Source organism: Acartia tonsa, chromosome 1 (assembly GCF_053477335.1).
Source record: "Acartia tonsa isolate MP-2025a chromosome 1, ASM5347733v1, whole genome shotgun sequence".
NCBI lineage: Eukaryota > Metazoa > Arthropoda > Copepoda > Calanoida > Acartiidae > Acartia > Acartia tonsa.
This window is the reverse complement of record NC_137260.1, coordinates 59,944,149-59,956,834: the sequence shown is the minus strand read 5'-3', so window position 1 is coordinate 59,956,834 and position 12,686 is coordinate 59,944,149.

Here is a 12,686-nt window from a genome sequence, read left to right as displayed (position 1 = left end):
ATTCTGTTGAATAATTATTGAAAAAATCTATTTTTTTAACCTCGGTATAATAAAAACTTTAGACCTAAATATTTTCTCAAACAGACATAAAAAACATGGGTTCATATATACCTTCAGAATCAGAAAAATATTACGAATCCATTGTAAGCAAAATTGAAAAAAATTAAAAAATTAAAAAATTAAAGAAATGGCCAATTATTTTTTTTGTTCAGACAACACTATTGTCTTCCCTTTTTTACCCCCTCTTTACCCCCTCTTTACCCCCTTCCCATTTTTATACTCAATTGAAGAATTAAGACGTTGCCTGTACAATATAATATGATATTTTCATATAATTCCTTTTATTGTAGTTTATATACTATATTGTAAACTTTTTCTTTCAATTTTGCTTACAATGGATTCGTAATATTTTTCTGATTCTGAAGGTATATATGAACCCATATTTTTTTATTTGTGAAATAATAAAATTAAGTTCAAAGTTTTTATTCTCGTGGGTTAAAAAAAATCGATTTTTTCAATAATTACCTGACAGAATTGAAAAAGTAAGGTGTCAAATTAAAGATCTTACTATTTTTGTTCATAATGACCATTTTCTTTCTTTTTTTTGTTGCATTTTAGTACCTTAAAATCGACTTAATTTTTTTTTTTTAAAACTTAAATTACTTAAAAAATAAGAGGTCTACAAAAAAACCGATTGCATATCTGAATTCTATGAAAAATTTTACATCTACTACTTACTAAAAGAACCGGCTAGCTATAAAAAAAATAGTTGATACACCTTCTTTTAAAAACTTTGCAGTGCTTGTACCATCGCAATTTTTGCATTACAGAAAAAATATTTTGCATGGGTCAATATTTTGCATAAATCAACTATATGGCTGGGGGCAAAAATTTTAACAAAATTTTTCAAATCCGGGACAGGCTCCCACATGAATATTCAATATGAAAGGTTTCGTGATTTTTTTCTTTTTTGTTTCTATTGTTTACATTTCTGAATATTGAATATCCTTTGTGTAAACTTTACGGTAACAACACAAAGAAATTTAACATTATTTCAGGATACCAGTTTCAGCAATGCATTCATTATTACTTAGATCTTTCTCCAGTTTTTCATGTTCCCTGATGAAGTAAAACTTGGCCCCATCCCCTCCCCTTCTAACTGAATGGACTGACTTACCAATAAATGACAGGGGAAATAGCAACCTAAATTGACGACAATTATTCCCCTGCCATAATATCCACGTTTAATCTACACCCATTGCTCCAGCAGTGTTTATTTGTCTTTTCTATCACGTCTTGCCCTTTTTTACGCAATGTGTCGCCAATATCTTCAACACGCTTCGTGTATTAAAAAAATGCTTAGCCACAGTAAGAAAAAGCTACATTTTAAAGATCCTTATTTCGTTAATTTTGTTATGGAAAATTATAAACTTTTCACTAGTATTAAGCTTTTTATCTGAGGCAGAATGGCATATTAATAATGTATGTAACCTAAATATAATTACTTCTGGTGCATTATTCTGGAATTGAGTTGAGTGGATTGGAAAGGTTAAAATCCCTCATAAGGCAAGTGTATCACCCCCTCCCAACCCTAATGTAAATTTATAGTTGAAAATATGAGAAAAGGGAAGTAGAAGTTTATTGTAGCATCTACATTTGGGCCTACATTATGGTCCTAAATTCGCGAAATTCCGTTTCATATAGATCCACGTGTGTTTAGACAATACTATCAGAATTGGGATCCAATTTTGTAAACATTTCCTCGGATTATCATTTCTGGTTTTTCATGTTTTACAGGATAGGATGGGTTGGAAAAATATAGTAGTAACTCCTCAGGGTTAGGGCTGACCACCTGAATGACTTGTTTAATATTACATTGTTGCCACGACACGCAGCCACTTATTCGATACTTTGGTTGTTTTTTTTTTTTGTTTTTTTTTGGGGGGGGACGTGTTTAAGACAGTAAGTGGACACTTTATTTTGATTAAAAAACAGGGGGATGTAATTGGTATACTCATGATTTAAGAGATGTCTCCATAAATTGTGTAGAGAAATACACTGACTCACAATATATGCCTTACATATGCCTACTTGCAATTAACATTTCCAAGAAATTAGTCATAAATTTTCCAATTAACTAATAAATCAGTTCAATAAGGCAAAGCACGAATACTTTAAAATTTAGATAACAATGATGTTATAATAATAGTTAATAAGTTATTTATCGCATCATGTTATAGACAGCTTCTTTCTAGGATTTTTAATTGAATATTCGTGAAAAATTGTCTAGCGAATTCGCCCCTAGCCTCTAGGGGCTTTGCCCCAATAGGTAATTAAAAAAACAGTGGTGGTGGTACAGCACCAATGTTTTAATTACCTGCCTAAAAATTGTTGGGTTGGGGGTGTCCCACCCCCAAAGAAAATAGCCTAAAACCACCACAGGACCATTCCCTGAGGAGTAGATCGGTTCAGTGGTTACCGAGATCTTAAGAGACAGGCGGACGGACAGACATCATTCTACTTTGTATTATACTAGCGGCTTCGCCCCCATTACTTCCCCATAAGAAAAAAATTGTGGAAAAATAGGTACCTACGCAAGAAAAGAAAAAAATATTGGGGGGTGGTTTTTTTTGGGGGGGAGGGTGTCCCACCCCCCAAGAAAATAGCCTAAAACCACCACAGGACCAGTAGGTATATTCCCTGAAGAGTAGAATCCGATCGGTTCAGTGGTTACCGAGATCTTAAGGGACAGACGGACAGACATCATTCTACTTTGTATTACAGGTATATAACAACTTCTCTTTTTGGATTCTAAAGTTAAACAAGGATAACAACATCCTTAAGTAGCAATAAACAAATAAAATCAAGGACGGACAAACGTACAAAATGAGTAATAGAGCAGATTTTCAGTGGGGATAAAAAGAGAGAATAAGAAATAAAACATTAGAAAATCATGTAACCTTTCAAAATGAAAATGTTTTTCTTTTATAGCAAGACTTAGTTGTATGCTGGATCCTCGTTGACAAGGGGTCTCGTGTCTAAAACAAATCAGCACACTTTTTCTTAAAAAGCAGCCGAGAAAATCACATTTCCCATACAGAGTTACCGACTGACAGACAGACAGAGAGAATCATAGAGTATCATCGCTACAAATAATCATAATTGTACACTTTTCAACAAGTTCTATAAGCTTCATTACTATCAAAACAATTGTCTTTGTTTTAAACAAACTTTTTTTTCCATTAAAAGTAAGGCTTTTTATGACGCAATGAACTTTTTCATTGTTATGTGCTGAGTTCATTAGAAATCCCAAAATTTTCCATTACAAGCAAAAGACCCATGAAAGTTTTTACATAACCTCTCCTCCAGTTGTATTTGGGGCATACATGAGCCTCGTTTCCTAACACCCAACTTTATATTTCCTTCTGTATTTTTAAATGTATATCACACTAGATGTAATAGGCCCATGGTAGAACCCATGCTGTTAGGATCCGGCACCACCCCCATAAATTTGTTCAAATACCCCTCCCCCTTATTCTAAAAATCACTAACCCCCCCCCCCCCCCCATTTACCCTAAACTATACTGCACATGTACGCTATGGCAATGATAGTCTGATTCTTCTTGTAAGAGATTCTTTGGGTATGTTAGACCATGGGGAAAGGGGAGAGGTGAAAGAAAGGGCATCAGAAGAATGAGTGGGAGTAAATAGAGAATTAGAGAGAAAGAGAGAGAGAGAGAGAGAGAGAGAGAGAGAGAGAGAGAGAGAGAGAGAGAGAGAGAGAGAGAGAGAAAGCGAGGAAGGAGAGAGATAGACAGAGAGAAAGAGGTAGACATAGAGAGAGAACATGAGAGGCATAAAAATGGTAGGAAGCCAAAGGAAAATGTTTTTACGTACATTCTAAATCTCCAGTTGTGGATTAGATTTCAGCTTGGAATGCAGGGCAGAGTCAAACGCTTTTGTGATATCAATAATACTACAATTTAATTGGTTTAAACATAATAATCAGAACTTATAATTTTATTTGTTTTTATTATAAAAAGATATTGAACTTTTTTGATTTTGGTAATGCAATAAAAATCTTGGAAGCAATATATTTTTATATTACCTATAAAATAAATCTGAATGAAACATAGGAGATAAGATTTTATGACTTTTTGTCCGTACCAAGAAAGATTAAGTCAAACACCAAGGATGATGATATTCAAATAGGTACAGAAAAGAATTTTGAACTTCATATTCTTGATTTATCACTTAAAATTTAAAGATTCTTTGAACCATGCCATTTCTATGCTGTTATTGTACTAACATGGCACTATTCATAATGTCATTGTCAGAATAACGTAATATGTTAACAGATCATTAATGTTAGTCAAAAGTCAACGTGTTGAATTAAAATCAGCCTTATCTATTTTTCTCAAATGTTATTTACATTTGATTTTAGTATTTGTAAAAGATTGAATATTCGGGTATAGTCCTTTTCACGACATCCCCCCATAAGGAGCGATTCTTCGTATTTTTAAAATGGCTTTTTATAGGTTATTTTAGGTTAGGTTAGGTTATATTGTGTTAGGTGATTGCCCCACAGGGTTAGGTAATTGGCCCCGCAGGGTTAGAGCCCCCCGCAGGGGCTAGAAATAGGAGAAAAGCTACTGTGAAAAATACGAAGAATCGCTCCTTATGGAGGGATGTCGTGAAAAGGACTATACCCGAATATTCTAAATTAAAAACTTTTAATCCTTAAAAATATAACAGTGTGTTCATTTAGATTATGTAATTTTAAGCTTTCAGGAAAATTATTGTATATATTCATATTGAGAAATAGAGAGTTTTTGGTTTGTTTGTGCAAATAAACAAGTTGTAAACAAGGACAAACTAATTTATATGACTATATACATATATAAGTTGATAATAATTGGAGAAAAGCTATTTCGCAACAAAAAACACAAAATCTTACAAAATTGTTTGTATATAGATTTTTTATACCATTATACATTTTAGAATCATATAATTAAGCATTAAGATTGTTAAAATATAAATAGAGTAGAGTAGCTGCGCTTCTAATGGGGATAAAAAACACCAATATAGCAAACTACAAAGATCATAGGCTTAATTTTTTACAGCTGAGATTGTAACTGGACAAAGGGTCTCAAAAATTAGCTTGTGACGGCATAAAAATGAGGGAGATGAGAGGAGATGTGGGAAAGAAAACCCCTAAAAAAGGATGGATAATCAATCATTTTTACGACGTCACATGGCTGATTTTTGAGACACTTTGTCCAGTTACCTTAGATTTACAGCTTTTACAGCTTACAAATAGCGAAAAATGCTACATACGTTCGACCTACAGACTTGCAAACTCAAATCTAAGAGAGCTTCGCTTGTAAAATAGAATATTTGTTGTAAGTAATGTTGAATAGCTCATCAATAATGATGTTATTTGGTGAAATAATCTTATAATCTTTTTCAGTTGACCAATAAAAATTCCCTACTTTAATTTTGAAGACAAAGAAATTGACGTCATAAAAATGAGAGATAGGGAGAGGAGGAGTGGGAAAGAAAACCCGTGAAAAAGAGATGGATAATCCCTTGTTTTTATGACGTAACATGCTGATTTTTTAGGGACATTTTTCAAAAATGAGTTTCCTTACATGGGTGAGGAAACCAAGTGGCGTGCACAGGGTTTTGCTAAGGGGTTGCCCGATTGCACCCGAAAATATTTACTCCCCTTAAACCAAAATTTAAGAGGTTGTAATACAGGCAACAGGAGGGGTGTAATTTTAATGTCTGCAAGTCCTAATTCTGTGTGTGGTCAAAGGCATTTCTTTTACTCACTCTAGATGTCATGTGCAGCAGTAGGTCCTTTTTTAACGTCTCTAGTATGGTGCGGTGTGATCTAGACTAGAACCCAACACCTCCATTCCAACAAGCATGCCTATTACAAGGTTGAAGGGGGGTTCAAAGTTTTTCATTGGCCATTTATGGGATAATGACTGTTATTTTGTGTGATTGGAGAAAACCAAAGGAAAAATTTCTACATGGCCTCGTAATAACATGCAATCAGGAAAAGGATAATACGATAGCAAAAGTCACATACAGAAAAACCTGCAGTTTTTCAATAAGTTAGGTTACGTTTTCATTACTAGTAGATTGTTGTTATTTATGCAGACCTGTCAATTTTTTGTGGTGTTGTTATTCTACAGTCATAATGTCATTATCAGAATAGAGTTAAACTAGAGATATATTAAATGAATAGTAAGGTTTCATTTTGAAGCTTAAGATTTCGATATCTACTTTACCGATTGAGTTTTCCAATTTAGGTAAGATTTAAAGAGGTCCCAGTATGGTTTTAGGCTATTTTCTTTATAGATTAAAGTCTTAGTCTTAGATCATAGATTACAGCGTACCTAGATGCTATGTGCGCAGCCACTAGTTATTTTTTAAGCAAATGAGGCCCATATGCACGATATATCGATGTTTTACTGTCATGCCTTGCCTTATATTCCGACAAACCATTTAATTGTGTGTCAACACAATCTTACAAGTTTGATAGGGGTTTTGTACTCATTTTTGACGGTTACCTTGCTCCCCAAGCTTTCAATGCATTCACTATCTAGAAAAACCATTAAAAGTTGCAAGCTATCAATCAATCAATTATCTGCCCGCCATTTATAACAAGAATAGTATGGTTAAGAAAAAGGAAAGCCTTTTGCAAAGCAGATTAAAACGGGACAAATGAAATGTTGTAATCTGGATAGTATTGAGTTCATTAGATCATTTGAAGCATTTGTCTATTCAGTACACGACAAAGGTCGTGTAATCAAAAGGTTGGTTGTCTATTGGATGTTACTTAACCTAATATACTTGGGTGTTAGAGTATCGTATCCCACAACAAGTTCATGATACTCTGGCTTCTCTAGTTACATCACTTAAATCGTAGGAGAATCACGCCCTAACGAGGTAATTAAGGTAGTATAGGTAGAGTAGGTCTTTTGTAGAGTAGGTCTTTTGTATTGGTAGGTCTTTTGTAGAGTAGGTCTTTTGTACGGGTAAATCTTTTGTAGGGGTAGGTCTTTTTTAGAGTAGGTCTTTTGTATGGGTAGGTCTTTTGTATGGGTAGGTCTCTTGTACGGGTAGGACTTTTGTAGAGTAGGTCTTTTGTAGAGTAGGTCTTTTGTAGAGTATGTCTTTTGTAGAGTAGGTCTTTTGTAGGGGTAGGTCTTTTGTAGAGTAGGTCCTTTGTAGGGTTAGGTCTTTTGTAGAGTAGGTATTTTGTAGGGGTAGACCTTTTGTAGGGGTAGGTCTTTTGTATGGGTAGGTCTTTTGTATGGGTAGGTCTCTTGTACGGGTAGGACTTTTGTAGGGGTAGGTCTTTTGTAGAGTAGGTCTTTTGTAGAGTAGGTCTTTTGTAGGGGTAGGTCTTTTGTAGAGTAGGTATTTTGTAGAGTAGGTCTTTTGTAGGGGTAGGTCTTTTGTAGCAACGCCATAAATTCAGTACATAAGACACGCAAAAGAGCATAAAATCTTCTTGAGTACTTAACAAGTTACAACAGCCTGACGCTCAAAGTCTGTAGAGAAGCTTTGCTACAAAAAAAGTGCATAATTATATTACATGAAAACGTTGTTGGTAAAAATTTTAAAGTAAAGTAAATAAAATAGTTTAACAATGAACTTTAACTAGTGTAAATTTCATTTTTTTGTTGTATATTTTTAAGATAAAATTAACAAAAATTTATAATTTTATTCTTTTTTAATGTTATAATGCAATTATTCATTTATTTGTCTTAGAAAGCTGAAGGAAAAAACTCTTTTGTTCTCATTTTTTGTTTTCTTTAGCCCAAATTCTACAGTTTGTATTCTTCTAAAATGGAAATGAATTTCCAAGAACCACGCTGGCAAAGCTGTAGATTAAAATTTGGGAACAGTCCTCTTATTGACAGCAGAGCAGGTATAACCCCCATGGTGGTCATTATCCTATTATATCGCCCAAAATCATTCAACTTGAAGAACGTGGAGATACTGGAAAGGGTTAAATAACTGAATCTCCCCATCGCTTTGTCCTTGTACCCACTTTCAATTAGGTCATTGAAAATCAACCAATGGTGTGGTGTGTATTAACACAGCCAAGCAGCAGGAAATAATCTGGTAGCAGACGAATAAGGTCATTGAAAATATCTGTATATACATCAGTTTTAATCCCTTCTTCCTCCCTCCCTCCTCCATAACATATTTATCCCAATGTTGGGGGTTGTCTCTACTTGACGCTCTCCCATTTCATTTAAGATTTTTATATGGAGGTTTATGGGCGTTCCACTGTAAATTTGAGGAATTCTACCTAAATATTTTCTCTCTAAAATGAATCTGCGATTATTCTTGAAACTTAAAACCAGGGACATTTATATTGAAACTGACACGTAAATATTTCAATATTTAATAGTATAAAATATGATATAATTGTTGATAATAAAAATTTTTATCAACAAAAATCATTTTAATATCAAAAGTCACACAAATATAAAACATATAAAACAATACATTTGATTTCAATGATGGCTATGTTCGTCCGACCAAAAAGTTGAAGGAAAATTATTCTTTATAACCTTTTCCCTGTTTCTTTTTAAAATGTTTTAAAAGGTTTTCTATGTTGTTTTTCTTTTGAGTGATAATATGTGTTCACAGAAAATTTGTGTCACTCAACTTTGCCGGGGATAGGGCAACGGATAAAATATGCAACCTTTACCCAATTTTGACAGATTTTTAGATATTAGAGTAACATTGGAGTATAGATTAATTTAAAAAGACCAAAGCTGGATCTTTAAATGTGGAGCGGTTGCTGTAGCCGTAGCCCTTGCCTTAGTCGTGGCCGTAGCCGTAGCCGTAGCCACTGCCAGTGCTGCTAATAAAACATGGATTTTTTAATGGTTGAAGTTTCTACGTATTATTTTTTTATTTTTTTCTTCATATTTTTACTGAAAATTCAAAAAAGTTGTTTTGATTTAAAGATTTAAAGCCGTGGCCACGCGTAGCCAATTTGATTTAAAGATCGCTATTAGTATAGTGGCTTTACCTCTGGCAGCGGCAACGGCAACACATTTAAAGATCCAGCTCAAGCTAATATCATTAGATTTACTTCTACAAGAGAAATCATCGAAAATGACATCTGGCATCTAAAAGGATTAGACAATGGCCCTTGAATTGTTGTACATACACAATGATAATACACAAAATTACCCCTTCTGTAGATTACAATTAGTGGTTATAACGTTTGAACACTCAACTTAATGAATGAATCAATATAAATTCACTCCAAAGTCTCCAAAGTTGTTAAATCAACAAATAAGAAAACGCAATTAGAAAACTTTTGGGACTAGTGTAATAAACAGCCCATTGTCCCCTCTCTTTGATAACTGCCAAATATAGTATCGATCTAGAATTTCTTCTATCTTGTCCGCTAGTTGTCAGGTAGCAGTCAGCCCACATTGAAGCATAAAATAATTATGAATTAACTGCTGCTATGTCAGTCGTTTAACATTCTTTAAGAAACCTGAAGCAATTTTTGGACTTACAATGGAAATTCCTATAAAGTCTAAGAAATAAAGAATATACCTTTAACTTAAAATATCTTAAATAAGGGGGTAACAAGTAAAGTTAATATGTATATTGTGTATATTATAAAGGAAAGCAAAGAAGAAAAATGGCCAATCTGCCAAAATTGTATTATGTCTATGGCTAATAAGATTATGTTCCCTACCTTTGCAACTAGTTTATTCCCTTTATAGTCAGATTTCATTTGGCTCATGCAGTTGTGCGGCTAACAAAATATCTCTTATACTTTAAACAACCTTAGATTTCTATTTTGGTTACTTATCACTGATTTAGAAGTTTTGGATCCTAACAGTAATAGATCTATAAATATAGATGTTTAACCAGATAACTATCTTTTTCGTCTGCTAGCGTATTGCTCTCTGCATTTTTGTAGCGATTTAGCTGTGTTAATATTCCCTATGCTATTGGTTGATTTTTTAAGACTTAATTAAAAGTGGGCACAGGGTCCTTGGGGTGGGGACATACAGTTATTTAACCCCTTCCCTATTGCTTTACTCTAATCTAATTTACCAGTTCCCAACAAAAAATAATATTAAGCTCCAATCAGGACAACGACAAAGCCCATATTGTCCTGTTGTGACGTCATACAATTTCGGGATAGGAGAGGTGATGGTGGGAAGAAAATCTCTTGAAAGGAGATGGGAGAAATGGGGTTCTCCTTTCCCTTCTCCTTTCCCTTTCCCGAAATTTATGACGTCACAACAGGACAATATGGGCATTGCCAGGACAACTACAACATATCCATATTATAAAGCAATATAAAAGTTAAGAGAAGGGGTTCATTTTCAGCCACCCATCCTTCATACATACTAGAACATGTTTTATGATCCACGTAGTGGGCCAATTATTCCGATAGTATTTGGCCTGTGTGCCACGTTTGTACTCACACATTCATTCCAAGAAAAACAAGAATAAATGCAACCATAACTATCAAAATGTTCAGTAATATTTTCCAGTATGGCTCCAAAACAGACAAATATCCGCTAGATTAGAACCGGTTCTTAGCCATACAGAATAATCGTATTACAGACATTTTTCAACGAATATTAAAAGATAATCATAAAATTAATATCAGTTTTTAGCCTTGGCGTTTGACCCATCGGTGCTAATCAAACTGGTTTAAATCTCATAATTTCTTAATTTTCATATCGGCGGAAAGCTATATATGATACGATGCGACAAAAAACTATTACAAATTGGAATTTTTTTATATGATAATTAAATGATCTTTCTAGTACCTATTCAACAAAATTTTCTCAAAATTTGTACTTTTTTAATTGTGGAGAAATTTATATGCACTACGATACTGTACATAAAATCAGCAGCAAATTCAAAAAATCATTTTTCGCAGAATAGATTCTTAGCGAGCATGCTATATTTTTTTAATCTTTCTATTTTCTTGCAAATATTGGATAAACAAACATCCATGAAAATAATAGTAACAAGGATGGCAACATCCATGCAAAGTTTGAAATCGATTGGACAATTCTAACATGCCTAAATTAACGAAAAAAGCTATCCGTTACGGACGGACGGACGGACGTACGGTATAAGAAAAGCTTTTAAAAACAGCCAAACAGGCGGATGGTGAAATGGTTTAATTTAGTAGATGCTTTACTTAAACTGTTTTTAAACTATTTTTAAAAGGTATATTAAAAATATACTTTGACATCTGTAGAATCATACTGCAAAGCCAAAAATGAGAACAATTGCCCACATCAATTTTTATTAGGATTTTAAAGTTTATTTTTTACTATGGATTAAATAATTTTTACTGAATCGTGATGTTTCTTCCCTTTGTAGGTAAAATACTCAGCTGTTAGAGTGTCTTGCTTCGTAAATATTGTATGCAAGTATACAGTAAAGTTAGGTCTTTTGATTTTATCTTTCAATACTAATTAAAAATTAATTCTTTACAATATATCAATGAATTAACATAAAAATGTTTCATGTTTATTAAACATTAAAACACATAAAAATTAGCTGTAATGGGTTAAATAAATTAAGATGACAACAAATGTTTATGCAATACAACAAATTTCTTTTTGTCACATATACAAATATGATATAAAATAAGATTATTCAAACATATTTTTAAAAATATTTTTAAAAAGTATGTATCTTTTATGAGTAGGGTTTTCATTCTTTTCATTTTTATTAAATAAAATTATTTAACTACGTTTGAAATAAGTCACTTTGTGAAAACACTCTTTCGGAAATTCTAATTTCTAATTGGTTTAAATTCAGCATTATGTTTTTTATTGTATTATGTCAGATTTTTCATTGAAATTAATTGTTTTAGAAAAAAAATTATTTCCATTGAACAGAGTAATGTTTTTTTTATTGTATCAGTATAAAGTGAATTATATAAAATTGTTCACTAAGTTACAATATTACACGAAGTAAAAAAAGACCCTTTGATCTGGTAAAAATGACCAGAGCAACAGTAAAAATTAATTTTTAAAACCCCCAAATAAAGTTTATTGGGGACTTAATTCAAATTTGGGCTCTGCAGTCTGATTCTATAGGTGTCCTAGTATATTTTTGACCCCCCATTCAAAAATAGTTTAAAAACAGTTTAAGGAATCTTCTATAACTTTTGAAATAACTATACTAAATAGCAGCTGCAAAAATGCAATTTCCCTTAAAACCAACCCCTTGTTCAATAAAAAAAATGAAAAAATTACCATAACAATTTTAACTATGATTTTTAATAAAACCTTTTGATAAGCTTACAACTCTCCTATGACCTCTTAAAGCTTCTTAAAATAATTTCAAGTATGGCTTCGAATCCGATTATTATCCCCTGGATTAGAACCGGTTCTAAGCCATACTGAAAAATAATGTCTCGTATCGTATTATATCCAGTTTTCTACGAATTTAAAAATGTATAATCATATTTGGACTTTTTATTTCCGCGGAGAGCTGTTTATAATATTTTGCGAAAAATAACTATACCTGTTTAAGAGATATGCAGTATCAAACGGATAGAAAATTGCTAACTTTAATTATCTATTTTTTATTATTATGAACGAATGAAGTCGATATTTTGAGTTATATATTAGATGAGCTACTAAAAA